At 39.0% G+C, this 17,233-nt stretch overlaps 1 long non-coding RNA gene across 1 annotated transcript; it reads right to left on the bottom strand.

Moving 5' to 3' along the window:
- Positions 1-6,988: 6,988 nt before the first annotated feature.
- Positions 6,989-16,723, bottom strand: LOC150060839 (uncharacterized). The gene is made up of 3 exons (XR_016536167.1): positions 16,449-16,723; positions 12,834-12,914; positions 6,989-11,770 (listed from the first exon to the last, which is right to left on the bottom strand). It is a non-coding gene; the product is annotated as an uncharacterized LOC150060839 (long non-coding RNA).
- Positions 16,724-17,233: the final 510 nt, after the last annotated feature.

Raw genomic sequence — 17,233 nt, 5'->3', positions numbered from 1 at the left:
TCCCTGAGCTTGTCAGCTCAAGGCTACCACCCTACCCTTGAGCCAAGCTCCACTTCCTGTTTTCTAGAGGTCCTTTTGTGCTGGGGCTGGCTTTGAACCTTGATCCTCAGATCTCAGCCTCCTGAGTATCTAGGATTACAGGCATGAGCCAACACCACACCTGGCCAAGATTGTAGAATTTTTGTGTGTGTGCTGGTTCTGGGGGTTGAACTCCGGGCCTGGACTCTGTCACTGAGCCTCTTTGTGCCCAAGGCTAGAGCTCTACCACTTGAGCCACAGTACCACTTCGGGCTTTTTCTGTTTATTTGGCACTGAGGAATCAAACCCAGGGCTTCATGCATGCTAGAAAAGCACTCTACCACTAAGCCACATTCCCAGCCCAAAACAGTAGAATTTAAAGGTAGAATGTAAAGAATTTAAAGGTGTATATTTAGGTATGTATATCTAGATGGAAATGTTAACTATGCATGTATAATACTCATATGTTTATACGTTGGAATTCTTATCTTTACTATAAAAAAGAATGTATTAAAATATCCAGCATTCAGTTGGTTCTGAGTAAAATAGCACATTGTTTCTTTGTTTTATTCTTATTTCTGGCTGGCTTATCAGCAGTGATTTATTATAATGTAATATTATTCCTGTAGTTCTAGCATCACATGACAAATTTCAATGACTATAAAATTTTGAAATAGTATTCTTGCTTTCAAAAATGTCAAAAGAAGCCTCTTCATCAGAGAATTTGGTCTTATTAAATAGCAAATATTTTGATTGCAATAATACTAAGGCCCTGATCAGATTTTCTGTGAAGAAATGTAAAATGCAACTGAATTTTACTTGCAGTTAATATGTAATTGTTAAGTGTTCTTTTTATTGCAGCTCATTTCCTTTTTCTGGAAATAGGTCCCTCTGAAAATATTCTGACATGTGTAGAAATACATTTTCTTTAAGTTGAGGGTTATTTGATAATAGTTACTCTTTGAAATTGAAAAACCAAAACTCCCAATGATTAAGTTTAGGAAGGAAAAAAGAAATGAGGATATAAAATCAGAGAACAGATATTTTGAGTTAACGTGAGCTAATAAGGGTAGCAGAATCAGATAAAAAGAAATTATCACAAAAGGTCTTTCCCTGGGCCGGGAGTTTGGCCTAGGGGTTGAGTGCTTGCCTAGCATGCACAAAGACCCAGGTTCGAGTCTTTGGTACCACATACATAGAAAGAAGCCGGAAGTGGTGCTGAGGCTCAAGTGACAGAGTGCTAGCCTTGAGCAAAAAGTGTCCAAAGACAGTGCCCAAGCCCTGAACTCAAGCTCAGGACTGGCAAAATAATAATAATAATAATAATAATAATAATAATAATAATAATAATAATTTAAAAAGGTCTTTCCCTGCTATAAGTTGAACTCCAGGACGTTACATTTGCTAGGAAGTCTACTCTTTTTTAAGTCCCACTCTGAGCCTCAAAGTCTTCATTAATTGATTTAATGATAATAGAATTTAGGGGCTAGGATGGAGCTTAATGAACGAGTATTTACCTAGCATATTTGAGGAGGCTTTGAAATCCATGCCCAGAATAACAACAAAGGAAAGTAAAAGAGGGCTGGGAATGTGGCCTATTGGTAATGTGCTTGCCTAGCACGCACAAAGCTCTGGATTCAATTCCCTGGAACCACATACAAAAAAAAAGCCAGACGTGGTGCTGTGGCTCAAGTGACAGAGTGCTAGCTTTGAGCAAAAAGTGTCCAAGGACAATACCAAGGCCCTGAGTTCAAGCCCTAGTACTGGCAAAAAAAAAAAAAAATGAAAGAAAGAACACTGAATTTGAAGAGTCAAGAAGCCATCTCAAGAACTCCTCCTAACAGATTCAGTTTTATCATTGGGCTTTACTTTGGTTATTCAAGTAATGTTCCTGAGGCAAATAAACTCTATTTGGGACTGCAAGTGTTTGAATTAGAAATGTCTATCGATAAATTTTGTGTGTTCAATTTGCAGGGGTTTTGTCTTGCTCTCAAAAATTTTTTTTTGATTGCAAGTTGATGCTTCCATTATACAGTTAAAAATTATAGCATGATCCTGTAATTCTGTCTGAATTTTACCAAGTTTCAGCACTGTAAATGGCAGACCAAGAAAGATACAGGTTCGTAGGGATTAAGGACTCTTGATGTTTCCTTCCTTCCTTCCTTCCTTCCTTCCTTCCTTCCTTCCTTCCTTCCTTCCTTCCTTCCTCCCCTCCACCTTTTCTTTATTCTTTCCCTCCCTTCCGCCTTCCTCCTCCTTCCTCCTTTCCTTCCTTTCTTTTTGTGATACTGGGGTTGTGTGGGGAGCTCTGATTTCACAGATTTACTTCAGTGGTATTTGAGGGATTCTTTTGCTGTTGCTTGGCTTCTTTCCTTCTTGATAAGATTCTATTTTTCTTTCTCTTCCTCTTCACTCTGTTACTTAATATAGCCCCAAAATATGTTGTAGCTTTCCCCAAACCACTGCTTCCATGAATATACTCATTATGACATAACCAAAGATTGTCAGGCCACATGTTATTTATGTTTCTGGCTTTGCTTCTGTTTTAACAGGTTTTATATTTGGCATCAGGGTTTCTTGTTACCATTCTGACACTGAAATTTCAGGCTTTCTCCTCTTTGAACCAAGACTAAGCCACAGGCAATCTTTAAAACAATAAGCAACCTATTTGCCCCACATTTTTAAACTTTGACTTAGTATTGAGAAGCCTTAGAAACAACGCCAAGGTAACCTTGTTTCTCACCTCAAGATTGTAAGGCATGAGGACAATTCTGTTTTCCTTCTTTTTCCCTGTTACTTCATAGGTGGCGAGAGGTCTTTGATGCTTTAATGTTGTTTGGGGATGACTAGCAGTAGCTATTGATTCATCCTTTTTTTCTTCATCTGAAGGACAAAAGTTGACCCTTTTATCCAATGCCACTGATATTTTAAATAAATCTATCTGTATTAAAATGCTGAAAGGAAGTCGGTGTGGTGAGGTGGCTGAGGCCTGTAATCCTAGCTACTCAGGAGGCTAAGATCTGAGGATCAAGGTTCAAAGCCAGCCCAGGCACAAAAGGACCTGAGACTCTTATCTCCAATTAACCTCTAGAAAATGGGAAGTGGAGCTTGTCTCAAGGATAGGGTGGTAGCCTTGAGCTGAAGAGCTCAGGGACTGTGCCCAGGCCCAGGGGTAGGGTGGTAGCCTTGAGCTGAAGAGTTCAGGGACAGTGCCCAGGCTGAGTTCAGTTCCCATCACACACACACACACACACACACACACACACACACACACACACACACACACACACACACACACTGCTGAAAGGAGTTAGAGGGAAGTGTGATTTGATCCTGAATTTTCATGGATTTAGATTCTTTCCTAAACAATACTTAATTAGGCCTTTGATGACCTTTGCTTCCTTCACTTTTCAAGTGGAAGAAATACAGCAGCTAGTTGAGAATGCACCTTTGTGAAGTTATCTTGAATGCTTGCTAGTATCCAGCCTGTAATAGCTTCAGAAATGTTTATGAGGGAGCTGTGTTTGTACTTATCACTTTCTGACTTTAGTTCTCCATAGTTTCTGGCGGATTATAAAAGCCCAAGTTAATTTTGGGATCATATATATTCTTTACCTTTATTTCTTTTCTTTATTTTCCCTAGGGAATAGGAGAAAGACATTTGTTCTCACTTAAGCTGGGACATTTATACCTCATATATCAGAACTGTGAGATCTCTAATGAGATACCTTTAATCACAGAAGGCTTAATCTAAGGACTCATAACTTGTTATGATTTAGGACACCAAGTTAAAAGACTTTAAGGCCTAGAAACGACTCTGGAACTTTCAAACTTCATACTTTAATGTGCCAACGAGGACAATAAGTTTCCGAGGGAGGCGAAATGAGATCCTAAAGATATTCTTGCTGGGTTCTCCTCCCTGTGATACTGATGCCATTCACATTCTCACCTTAGGATTTTTGCTTGGCCCTTTCATTTTTCCCCCCTTTTCCTAAGGAATGGAGCTCATTATGTTGCCTAGGCTGGCTTCTGGACTCCAGAGCCTCCCAAGCAGCTGGAGCTCCAGGTAACTGCCTTTGTGTTCGGCTCCTTATTTGGTGTTAGAGACAAAACTAAGTCTTGGTTGCTTTCTTTACCAACATGAGGCTTTCATTTTGCATACGAAACTAATAATTTAGTTATTACCCAATGAGTTCACAGTACTATTATTATTTCTAGCATACGCTAGATTGTTCATTATGTTTGCTATGGCTTGTTTACATGTATCTTCTAATAGGATGGATGGTTTTTGAGGTTCAAGTTCATGTCTTACTTATGGCTTCAACATGTGACACATAGTATGTGGGTTAAGACAAAGGGATGAATGCATGACTCTCATCATAGAAGATCTTCTAGAGGTGATAGTACATTTCTGGGATACATTATAAAAGTAAAGCTCTAAAAAAGGGGATTTTTTTTTTCAACTAGAACTGCAAAAACCCAAATCTTCACATGAAAGCTGATATGGATGGCTAATAAACAGATAACATCACCTAAAAGTTGACTGTATACATTTAAAATGTATGATTACTATACATCTGCCTATAGTTAACTTAGGAAAACTTGAATTTTGCTAATGCCCCAGAAATCACCTGAGAAAAATCTATTTCCATTTAGGAATTTAATTCTTTACCAACCATTAGGATTTTCAGATCCATTAATTTTTAGAATCAGGTTTACGGAGATTTTTATCCCTTTGGGATTGACAATTAAATGACATAAGGAGCCTAAAGCACTGAGGATAATAGTTGGCAAATATTAAGTACTGAAGAAACAGTAGTTTTACCATTACCAGCTAATTCCATCTGTTAGATTCTTCCAGTCTATGGTGGAGATAGACTCCTACCACATGCTTCTTGATAAGTAGTTAAGGGTCCAGTTATATCTTTGGAATAATGCATCAGTCAAGCTGCCAACGAAGAAAAGGAAGACATCTAACATGTAGACCTTGAAGTTAAGCATATGAGTTCAGAATATCTGGTGAGCTAGGCATAAAAATTAGAGAGATGACTCATGATTTCCAGAATATAGAAAGCCCATTAGAATATTTTAAGAATGCTTTCTTCCATCACAAGGGTTTGATTATTATGAATAATATAACACATTAATGAAAGGTGGCTACTTTTATTTCCCCAAAATATCTTTTCACAAATAGCTCTGAAGCAGCTAGGGCTTGATGCTAAAGCATCAACTCAATGAGGCCCATCACAACTTGTATATATCTACAGTTTCCCTCAAGAGGAACAAGGAATGTTACCCAGACTTTATTTTTTTTCTTTCTTCTAGGTACTGGGGCTTGAACTCAGGACTTCACATTCTCACTTGGCTTTTTTTTTTTTTGTCAAGGCTGGCACTCTACCACTTGAGACATATCTCTACTTCTGCTGCTTAATTTGAGATAGAGTCTTGTGGACTTTTCTGCCCAGGTTAGTGTCAATCTGTGATCCTCAGATCTCAGCATCCTAAGTAGCTGGGATTACAAGTATGAGCTACCAGCACTCCTGCCTTCTTGTTTAGTCTTCATTCGTTCAGTTGTTTCTCATGTTTGTTTCAGTCTGTGGGAAGGTTCTTTTTAGATTTCAACATTCTGTCCTAATATATGCATTTCTGCACTTTTTATTTCTTCATTTGTTATTTTGTGGTGACTGAAAAAAATCTTATGAAAAGCTCCTTATTTCCCAAATCTATGCAATAAAAATTATATCAGCACTTTCAGATTAGCGAGTTACTTCTTAATAAATTACTGTCTTAATGTAAGGTGCTATTTTAAAATCACAAAAGAAAGCTGTTTCCAAATATATGTAACTACCACCTGGGAAGAGTAAACTGGAGTGTTTACTTAAATGAAGGCACTAAATTTTTATTATGCTGTCATTGGATATTTGAATAACTGGCCATAAATGAGTTCTATTTGTACAACAGTGACTTTCTAAATCCAATTGTTCTAATTTCAAAATATAGTTCCAGTTCCTGGGCAAAACTGAACCATGGTTTTGTTTTTTCTTTTTTCTTTCCCTGAACAATTTACTCAACTACCTTTGTCTAGTCCTTATGCTATAGTTTAAAGCTGGAATTGAATTACCCATCTGCCATAATGAAGAGGCAGGGCTATGAGAGGTAGTCATTCCACTGACATAACACATGGAATTTGGAAATAAAATATCCTTTGATGCTTAGAAATGTCTGGGTATATGCTTCGAGGAAGTAGGTAGCTCACTGATACTTATTGCAAGAGAAACCAAAGATGACACCAGCAAACCTGCCACTTTACTGGGCACCTTTTCTATGACAAAGCATTCTTTTCCCTATACTAAGGGACAATCCAGAGACAAAACTGTATGAATTGAATGGATGCAGTCAGGTTGATGGTTTGATGTACTGATTTATTGTGAAATAATTACCACAATCAAGTGGATTAACATACCCATTTTTTTCACAAGTTTCATTTTTATCCCATCCTCTCCCCTCTTCTGCCCCTACCCCACTCCCCTCCCTTCTTTCTCTTATGCTGAGAACTTTCAAAAATCTATGACTTTATTGTTATGATTACGGTGCTCATAAAGGGATTATCATTTCACAAGTAAGATTATGGGTACATTTCTTTTTGGACAGCGTCATCTCTTTTTTCCCTTTCTCCCAGTGTCCCCTTGCGGTTCTTGCTCAAGGCGGTTCCTGCTCAAGTTGTCCTACAGTTCATTGTCCACATAGTGTCTGTTGAGTACCATATGTGCATTTGTTCATTCTTCCTCCTTCCATTTCTGTACCCCTCCACAAGGTAGAAAATAGAACAAACAAAACAAACAAGCAAACAAACCAAGAAGCAAAAACAAACCACATATGGTGAGAATTCTTAGCGAATGTCAGGACTTGAGAGTGTGTGGAATTACTTCTGTAGTCCTAGCTACTCAGGAAAAGAAGGTTGAAGAGATCAGCCACAGTGGGGTGGAGGAATTGAAGACGGGGTGAAGGCCTATATGAATATGTATGACCTCTACCTCAGTTAATGCCTAGGTATAGAGGGATGAGTCTGTAATCTCATGGTCTAGGCTGGTTTCCAGGCAAAAACATGAGACCCTATTAAAAAATAAGTAAAAAGGGCTGGAGGCATGACTCAAGTAGTAGAGTACCTTTCTAGCAAGCAAGTTGAGTTCAATTCCTAGTACTGCTTAAAAAAAATCAGAACTCTACATGACTGAATCTTTGTATTTCATTTACCAACATCCCCCAATTTTCTTTTTTTTCCTTTTTTCTTTTTTGTCATGAATTCAGGGCCCAGGTGCTATCCCTAAGTTTTTGTGCTCAAGGCTAGTGCTCTACCACTTTGAGCCACAGCTCCACTTCCAGTTTTGGGGGTGGTTAATTGCAGCCTGGGCTGGATTCAAACCATGATCCTCAGATCTCAGCCTCTGAGTAGCTAGGATCACAGGTGTGAACGCCCCAATTTCTTCTTACTTCTAGTTCTTGACAATGAGCATTCAACGATTTGCTTCTATGTCTGCTTTAGATTCCATGTATAAGGGTGATCACACAGTATTTGTTTTTCTGTGTCTGGCTTATTGTACATAGTATAATTTCTTCCAGATTCATTCATATTGTCATAAGTGGCAAGATTTCATTCTTTTTAAAGGCTCAATAATATTCCATCACATATACTCACCATTTTCCTTTGTTCATTTGTTGATGGACATTTTAGTTGTTTCCTTATTTTGGCTATTGTCAAAATAATGCTACAATAAACCTAAGATTAAAGATATCTCTTTGAAGAGACTGACTTTATTTCCTTTGCATATATACCCAAAAGGGAGAATGCTGGATCATAAAACAGTTTTATATTTAACTTTTAAAGAAACTTTGGTACTGTTTTCCATTAATGCCTGCATCAATTTACATTTGCACTAACAGCTTACAGCATATACTAGTCTCAAAATCCTTCTTATCCTTTATCTTTTGCTCTGTAACAAAACTTGAACACATTTGAATCCTTATAGCAAATTTCTTGGCTGAGGCTACCCTTTTGATTTTAGATATGAGAAAATTTCTGCTCAGATTGGTTAAGCAATGTGCCATCTTACACAGCTGGTAAGTATTAAGGCTGATATTAAAATCCTGGCCCATCTGGTGGTACTGTCACCAGATGAACTCTTGTTCTTTACAAAATGCAGAGTGGAGTCATTTTATTATCCTGTTGATAGTCTTGTCTTTTCAGAAAAGCTACAAGATACAGAGTAAATGAAGATAAAAATTCACCTAATAAGAATGCAATTGTATTTTCCTTAAGAGTTCCTTTTTTCTGTTGCCCAATTTTTTTCCATTTAATATATTTACAGAATTTTTCCTGCTAGTTTTCTAATATTGCCTTTGTTATTCCTCTCCTGCTCTCATACACTGTTAATATACATTAAAAAAATTCTTTTAGACTGAGTGAGGTAGCTCATCCCTAACTACTTGGGAAATAGAAATCTGGAGAACTGAAGTTCAAGACCAGCCTGGTCAAAAAGTTATTGAGACCTCCATCTCCAATAAGGAATGATGGTGTTTGCCTTGTGATTCTGGCTACTCAGGATGAGGCGGAAGAGGGAGGTAGGGAGGAGGATTGGGATCTGAATAGTACCTACATGGAGATAGCATTCAATATATATTGGTCATTTATTCTCCTAAGAACCTTTTGAGGTAGGTGTGTGATTAGGATCATCTTTTACAGTATAGGACATCCGGTGTAGAGGAGACACATGGCAGAAGCAGGTTTTGCAAATGGGCCTGATTGACTTCTACCCTTCTCTGCCAAATAGGTAGACTTGGTTAACACCTGTGGCCTCTTGACAGTAGAAATGCCTACACACAACATGGCTTCCTGATAGAAGAGGCAGATGGGCTCTGGCTGAGGGAAGAGTGAAGAACTTCCAGGCTTCATCTGTGTGTCTTTTTAAAACATCTCATGAATTAATATAATTATCCTACATAGGAAATGAAGAGGCAGGCTGGGCATGGTGGTACACTCTTACAATCCCAGCAGTCACGAGGCAGAGGCAGGCGAATAGGCTAATGTGATTGAAAAAAAGAAGAAAGAAAAAAAGAAAGGAAATTAAGATCAAAAGGAAGAAATTAAGATCAAGAGGAGTTAGGCAAATTATCTAGTTTATTATATAATTTGTCACGTGTTCTGCTTGTTATCCAGGGCTCTGCTGGCATGGGAATGTTACAAAATTATCACTTCTGATTTTTAAAAATTCTGTCTTTACTCATGTCTTGGCTTGTAGTTGATTTAAGAACCTGAACTACTGATTATCTCAGATTGCTATTCTCCATGTGATCTCTTCCTCTTGTTTCTTCACAGATTTGACATCTGATTGCGGGTAGTCGAACACACTCCCTGGTGGGAAAAGTGCTAGTTAAAATTGCCAAGGAGGACATTAGGGTCTTGAAGCCTGTGATAAAGGGAAGGTAGTACCTTCGGGTTCATGGGGAGGTGTTGTTAAAGATTTTGCAGGAATTCTCTGCTTGGTGTACGTCAAGTCAGTAGAGAATACAGTAGCAACATTAGGAAGCATTGTTCTGCTATTGCAGGTCGGAACAACGGTCCATTTTTATACAAGAAAGCCAAAGGGACAGAGATCTGAATTGCCTCCTTTGCCTCTCCTCAGAGACTGAAGCAACTGTCACAAATATAGCCTCTCAATCCTAGCGCTGACACTAGCCCTGATGCTCCTGACCTCTGATATTGGCCCAATATCTTTTATAGTATACATAGTATATAATAGTACCAATGAATTTTATGTATTATATATCACATGTTATATATATTTCTTTTTAAATTCATTTTGAAAATTGAAGGCATTAATTCTCATAACCAATCCATTTCAGGAATAAATCAGATAACTATTGATTTCTATCAACCCCATCTCCACTTTCATGTAAATAGCAAATACTACAAAATGTATAGGGAATACTATTACTGAGTTGCCAAAGCCATAACCATATTTTTTTGTTGTTGTTTGAGAAGCCTTTTAAAATGTTTTTTCAATGCTTTAAAAAATCAAAAAATTGAGCCAGGTGCTTAGTAATCCTTGCTAGACAGGCAGGAGACTGAGATCTGAAGGTTGTTGTTCAAAGCCAGGCTGGACAGAAAATCCCAGAGACTCTTATCTCTGATTACCAGCAAAAATCTGGAGGTGGAGCTGGGGCTCAACTGGTCAAATAAGCTGGTCTTGAGTGGAAAAGGCTAAGGAACATAGTCTAGGCTTTGAATTCAAGCACTAGTACTGGGCTGTGTGCACACCCACCCACGCACACCCCCCCATATATATTTTTTTTAATCTTGAAGGATTTTTGCCTGTCGTGATACCATCATTGAGAAAAGCAATTTTCAGATATCTCCCAAGAAACAGAGGATGCAGGGCTTGGCACTCAGCTTTGAGTTTCACTCAACAGAATTGCCATCAGAGACCCAAGCTTTCCCTGGAGGCAGTGATTCCTCCAGAGGAAATGATTTGCAAAGTTTTTGCAAGAAAGTTTTTCTGTGAAATTGTGGCTCCTGCCAGAGATGTCATATGGTTTAGTTAACTTTCTTCCCAGGAACTAGGAAAATTTCCCAAGCACCAGATAAATACAGCTGGAATGTGATTCAGAAGTCAGTAGCGTGGGGGCTGTTTTACATACTCCATTTGTTTCTGGGTGAGATTAAAGTCTCCATTCTAGTTTCCTTTAAGGTGAAAGTCCAATTCACTTTGGAAATCATTAAGCCTTATTCCAGTGGGAAAAATGATTAAGATTTCTGTCACTGCTATTATCATTTATACTATAATGAAGTTACACGAGGAATAGAATGTCCTCTACTGAATTTCTTCCAGAGCTGGGGGTGGGGAGGGGAGGAGAAGGAAAGCATACAACGCACAGCTTATGGGACATTCTGCTTCTGCCTGTTCTCATCACCACCGTTGCTGTTGATTAGCAAGTGTGCATGTTGCCAGCCCTCAGTAATTATTCTCCCCCACACTGACTCAGGAGCGACAATATCATGAAGTACCCTTCAAAATTATCAAGGAGAACTTAAGTTAGGTTCAATAGAGCCATAGTGCAGCCATATTATTCAGGATTCAAACCACTGTACAGGGAAGATTCTATGACTTGTGTGAACAGTTGGAAAAATGGTGAGGAATTTGGGGAGCTAGATATTAACTTTGGAACTGGTGGGAATATTTGTAGCACAGCAATCAACAGCAATCATGGGGGCTTCCCAGCAGGGAACAACTGGTTTCATTGTCTCTACTCTTGAAATCACATAATTCAATGAATATTCATTAGCTAATATCCCCTTCACTCTGGACAGTAGATTATCAGTCTAATTAGGTTGGAAGGTTGGGTAGCATTCCTTTACTGTGACTGCTGTAACTAATCACCACACATGTGGTGACTTCAAACAGTGTCTCAGAGATCTGGAGGCCAGAAGTTGAAATCGCTGGGCTGAAATCCAGGTGTCCTCAGGGATGAGCTGGCTCCAGAGACTCCAAGAGAGATGTATGAATTGCCTTTCCCAGCTCCTCATGGCTGCTGGCTTTGCGTGGTTTATGCTGCATCACTTCAGTTATGAAGGTCTGATCTTTCAATCGTTCTACACTGCTGTCCTTTCTCATTGTCTCATGTGTGGGTGCACATGTACACACACAATAAGAGTATGCAATCTTCCTCTGTCCTTACCCTTTTACTTTCGGTGGTCCTGGGGATAGAATCCACATGGTAAATAAATGTTTATGTTTCACCACTTAAAGACATCACCACCCCTTAAAAATCTTTTTGTTTTGACACAAGATCTTGCTAAGGTGCAGATTAGCTTGGAACATATGGTTCTTTGCCCTAGACCTGGAAAATATCTAGAATTTAAAGTGTACACTACCATCCTTGGACTTTCTAAAGATATTCCATCTTTTCTTTTCCTAAGGATCCTTATGATTATATTTAGAGTCTACACAGATAATCCAGATAATCTCTCCCATCTCAAGATCTTTCACTAATCTCAACTGTAAAGAACTTGAAAAAAAATGTTTCCTTTTTCTAATAAGATAACCATAGTTATAGCTTTTGGGGGTTCAGACCCTCCAGTGATTTTCCAATCTGTTGTCACAGTGATGAAAAACTCACAAACCCAGGCCTAGTGTAGCTGGGAGGGCTTTTTTCAACCTACCTCAATTATCTACTCCAGCAGCTCTTCCAAAGTACAAACACTTCATTTGCATAGTAGCTTAGTAAACAACAAAGTGAAAAATGAAGAGCAAATTCATCCTGACAATGATAGTTGTGGCTCTTCTGTGTGGAGTCCTTTCTACATACCAGGCAAAGTGTATAACAATCACCTCAACTCATCCTTTATCCTCTCCCAACCAAATGCCATAAATATTTTTTGGAATACCAGAATTGAAATTGTTATGCTACAAAATATCTCTGCTCTGCTTTTATCCTACATTTCAGAGTCATTTTCTGGGCTATTCATAACATGGTCTAGGTGATCTTATTTTATGTAGCCTACTTTTCTATCCCAGTCTAATCCTATGCCTTGATTATACATAGTGAGCTTATATGTAATGCCAATACAGAGCTTCATTAAGGGGACTATGAAAAGTATATCTGAGTAGAATGATGACCTCTCAGTAGGCAGTCCTTGGCTAAGAAAATGGGGATCAAGATCAATATCTGGGCAAAATTGTACCTCAATAGCATTTCTGAAGGTGGGTAAAAAGAGCCAGGGAGTTTGCCTAAGGATGATGAGTTTGTCATTCTTTAACCTGCTGTCTTTGAGAAGCTTGCTCTCTAGTACTTTCCTGATCAGTCTGTACAAGCTCATGGTTTTATTTCTCTGATTGTCTCTGAAAGGAGAAAAGAAGTGAATGTTTGCTGGCTGCCATTCTGTGTCAGGCTCTGTGCTAGCAGTTTTGCCTAGTGGGTAAAGGATGGTCCAAAACCAGAGTCCATTTTTTTTCCTGGTGTTATTCCTCAAGGTTGTAGTCTTAACCTGGTAGAATACTTCTGGAGATGTAATTTAGGAAGTTTACTTTTGGTGGCACATCTATCTTTCTGTTGAAATACAATTTTCCATTGTGAATAAATCTGGTTTTATGTGGTGGCTGATGTTTTATGAAATAATGCAGATCAAGTTTGTTCACTTTTTAGAAATATTATTTGGGCCCTGTGTGATATTTTGGGGTTCAAGTAAAAAATGAATAACAAAAATTAAACTCAACAACTGTAGGCCAAGGGCAGAACTGGGAACAGTGTTCTTGGCTCTAGTTCTGTGCCTGAAATTTACTTAATCTCTCACAACTCCAGTTTCCTTAACTATAACATGATGATAACAATTCTGACGGTTCAGGGTTCTGAGAATGATCAAAGAAGTATATAAAATACCAAGCATATGCCATGGATCCACTATGTGATAACTATCATTGTCAAGACTACCTCTGCTCTGGTTTGAATGTTTGTATCTCCTTCTCTCAAGCTGAGATATTGAAATCTTCACCTCCATGTTGATGCTCTTGTGAGGTAGTGGCATTGGTGACAATGAGGTCACCTCACAAGACAAGCCCACCATTGGGAGAAGTTTCCTTACATAAAGGACTCCAGTGAGCTAGCTCACCCCTGGGAGTAGAGGTCAGCAACTTGGGTCCTCCATCAGAACTTGACCATGGATGCCCTGATCATGGACCTAGGGTTTCCAGAACTGTGAGAAATCAATTTCCGTTGTTTCCACACTACCCAGTTTATGGTGTTTTGTTATAGCAGCCCACATGGACTGAGACAAGCTCAAAAGAAACTAATATACTAACAATGAATTTCAGACAAAATGTCTTGCTGTGATTACTTTAGTACTCTAAGTTGTGCCTTTTGTTTGTCTCTTTCTACGTAAGTTTTCCAGTTGAAAGGAATCTCAGCCTATCCAGATCCCTGCTTCTTTCCACTCATGGAGTCTGTAGGCGCCACCTCCGATGGACCAACCTTCACTCAGAACAGCCTTTGTCCTGCTTCTGTGCTTATCTCCACACCTCAAGACCTTCAGCTACTTTTGAGCAAGAGGGAAGGCTATCTTATTTCTGAAACTTTGCCACCTAGCATAATTTCTGCAACATGGAAGGAACACTAAGCATTCTCATTGAATTGAATTCAGTAAAATTTCAGTTTTTGAAGTGATGAAAAAAAGAGCCAAATTGAATATTTGAATCCAGTCTTCACTCCTTGAAGGTTTTTTTATATTCCTTCTCAAACCTATAAAACTGTTCAAATAGTTTCTACTTCTTGGGCATCTATCATTTATTTTTGCTTTCAGTCAGCTCTTAGGACAGACAGAGGCAATGCTTGTGACTTTAGACTAACTGCTAACATAATAGATTTTTTTTTAAATTTCCAGGATAATGTATAGAGGGGGTTACAGTTACATTCATCAGGTAGTAGGTGCATTATTTCTCACACATTGATACCCTTTTTCATGTTTTTGTCCCCATTTCCTTCCCTCCACTCCCTCCCAATCATCTTGGTTTCCCCTCTTCCCTTTCCTATTTCAAATAAACAAATAAACATATATAACAAAGTCAGATCCAGTAACAATATGAGATTAACCATAAGGGCAAAAAAAGAAGAGAAATAACATAGAGCATTAAGAAAAACAATCACACAAGATAAAGCTCTTCTTTCCATATCCTAGAGATCCTTTCATTTAGTCTCATCCCATATGACCTTATTAGATTTTTGGTTTTTATTTCATCCTCTGTGCCTCAGCCCAGGGGGGGCTTTGGGGCTAACAGATAGGGGTGACTTTAGCTCCCTTGCATTAACATAATAAACTGATGTTTTAGGACATAGAGCTAAACCTTTTAAATGCATAATTTTAATCACTTTTACAACCCTGCTAAGTAAATACTATTATTTACAAGACACTAAAATGAGTGTAATTTGACCAGAATCATAATAAGATTAGGATTGAAGTTTGGCTTCTTTTTGTTTTTGTTTATTGAGTAATAGTGAGAATTGAACTTGAGTCTCAAGTTTGTTAGGTAATCACTAAACCACACCAGTAGTCTGTGTGTGTGTGTGTGTGTGTGTGTGTGTGTGTGTGTGTGTATGCACGCATACGCGCACACGCACGCACATGTGTATGCAGGTACTGGGGCTTGAACTCATGGCCTTGAGCTCTCACTTTTTGCTCACAGCTGTGAACTCTACCATTTGAGACAAACTTTTATTTTTTTTTTCTTTCTGATTAGCTGGAGAAAGAGTATCATGGATTTCTCAGTCCAGGCTGGCTTTGAACCACAATCCTCAGATCTTAGCCTCTTGATTAGGTTTATAGAAATGAGCCACTAATACCAGCAGCTGGTTGCTTTGAGATAGGGGCTCCCTGCCCTAATGTACATCTGGAAGACAATCTGCCTCTTTTGGACTTCATGCTATGACTGGGATAGCAGGCATGCACCACCACCCTTGGCTTCTTCCCACCAAAACAGAGTTTCACAGCCTTTTGCCCATACTGTATTAGAAAGCAGTATTTCTGATCTCAACCTCCCCTGTGGTTGGTAGGACGGGTATGTATAACCTTTCCCAGTTTATTGGTTAAGAGAGGGTCTTGCTTGTATGCCTGGACTGATCTTGAACTGTCATCCAACTGATGTTAGCCTTCCAAGGATGTAGGATTACAGTGAGAGTCACCTGTGACTAGCTTTGGAAGTCTAGTCTTTGAACACACTCTACTGTGCCTAGAGGCAAATGGCTCTTCTCTCTCACTTCCTGTCCCTCCCTTCTTCCTTCCTTCCCTCCCTCTCTTCCTCTCTTTCTCTTTCCTTTCTTTGGAGGATCAAAGCCAAGATCTTGCACATACTAAGCACGTGTATTACCAAGCAGCTACATTCCCATACTCTCAAATGTTTCTTAAATGTTATTAAGAGAATGACTCTGGCCAGGTGCCAGTGGCTCATATCTGTCATCTTAGCTACTCAGGAGGCTGAGCTCTGAGGCTGAGTTCAAAGCCAGCCCTGGCAGAAAAGTACTCATGAGACTATCTCCAATTAACCGCTCAAAAACTGGAAGCTGTGCTGTGGCTCAAAGTGGTAGAATGGTAGCCTGGAAAAAAGAGCTCAGGGACAGTATACAGGCCCTGAGTTCAAGCCCCATGACCAACCTTCTCCCCACTCTAAAAAAAAAACCCAAAAAACAAAAACAAACAAAAAAACAGGAAAAGAAAAGAAAATGAGCCTAACAAAAATGACAATTAAATTTTTGACTAAAATCCTAATTGAGCACCTACTACTAGTATTATGTAAGGTGTTAGATTCAGGGTGTGTGTGTGTGAGGGTGTTAGGACAAGGGTAAGGCAAGTGAGAGATCTAGCACACAATACAGAAAGAGCCACTCACCATCAGGCTGACCTTGCACATGACCTACAGCTCCAAAGTCTGCGTGGCTGGCTTGCCATGTTTGGGTCCCAGTCTTGCACACCAGCGTTTGTTCTTGAGGAGTTCAGTGCCTGGCAAATGTCCTTTATCAGTCTGGATAGGACCGGGAGAGAGAAATTGCACAGTGATTTAAACAGGGAAAGCTTACTATAAGGAATAATTAACTAGGAGTCTATTGTTTAGAAATTTGTGAGGACTCAGAGGGAGATTTGACCTTCAGGACAAGAGTGTGGGCTTTGTTTTTCCCTTTGAGCTGTGCCTGAGTGAGCATGACTTGTCTGTCCTATTTATTAGGCTACATTAGCCTCTGCAGCATTTCTTTGCATATCACCCTAGGCATTTAGGCTATTTAAAAAATCTAAATAACATCTCAGTCAACCAACATTCCAAGAGAGAAATGTTTTCATCTGTTTTTTTTTTTTTTTTTTTTTTTTTTCTCAGAACAGCCTGTAGGGCTTTGGAGGGACTGCAAACAGGCTGGGTGATGGTTGATAGACTGCATCCAGAGACTTCTGGGAACCCAGAGGTTTGGCAAACATGCCCATAAATCTCAAGGAAAAATTAAATACAATCTGGTATCATATAAACCACATAGTAGAATCTGAATGCAGGTCAAATCACAACAGCTGTTTCCTATCACCCATTTATACTACAGTATCAGGATTGCTTATACAAATTCCCTTCCTTTCTAGAACTTTCAAAGCATTTAATATTTGCGTACAGATTAATCTCTAGCCCCAGAGGAA

This window comes from Megascapheus bottae, chromosome 7, assembly GCF_031878675.1.
Source record: "Megascapheus bottae isolate mThoBot1 chromosome 7, mThoBot2.hap1, whole genome shotgun sequence".
NCBI lineage: Eukaryota > Metazoa > Chordata > Mammalia > Rodentia > Geomyidae > Megascapheus > Megascapheus bottae.
Note: the sequence above shows the minus strand (reverse complement) of the source record. Positions and strands in the feature narration are given on the sequence as shown.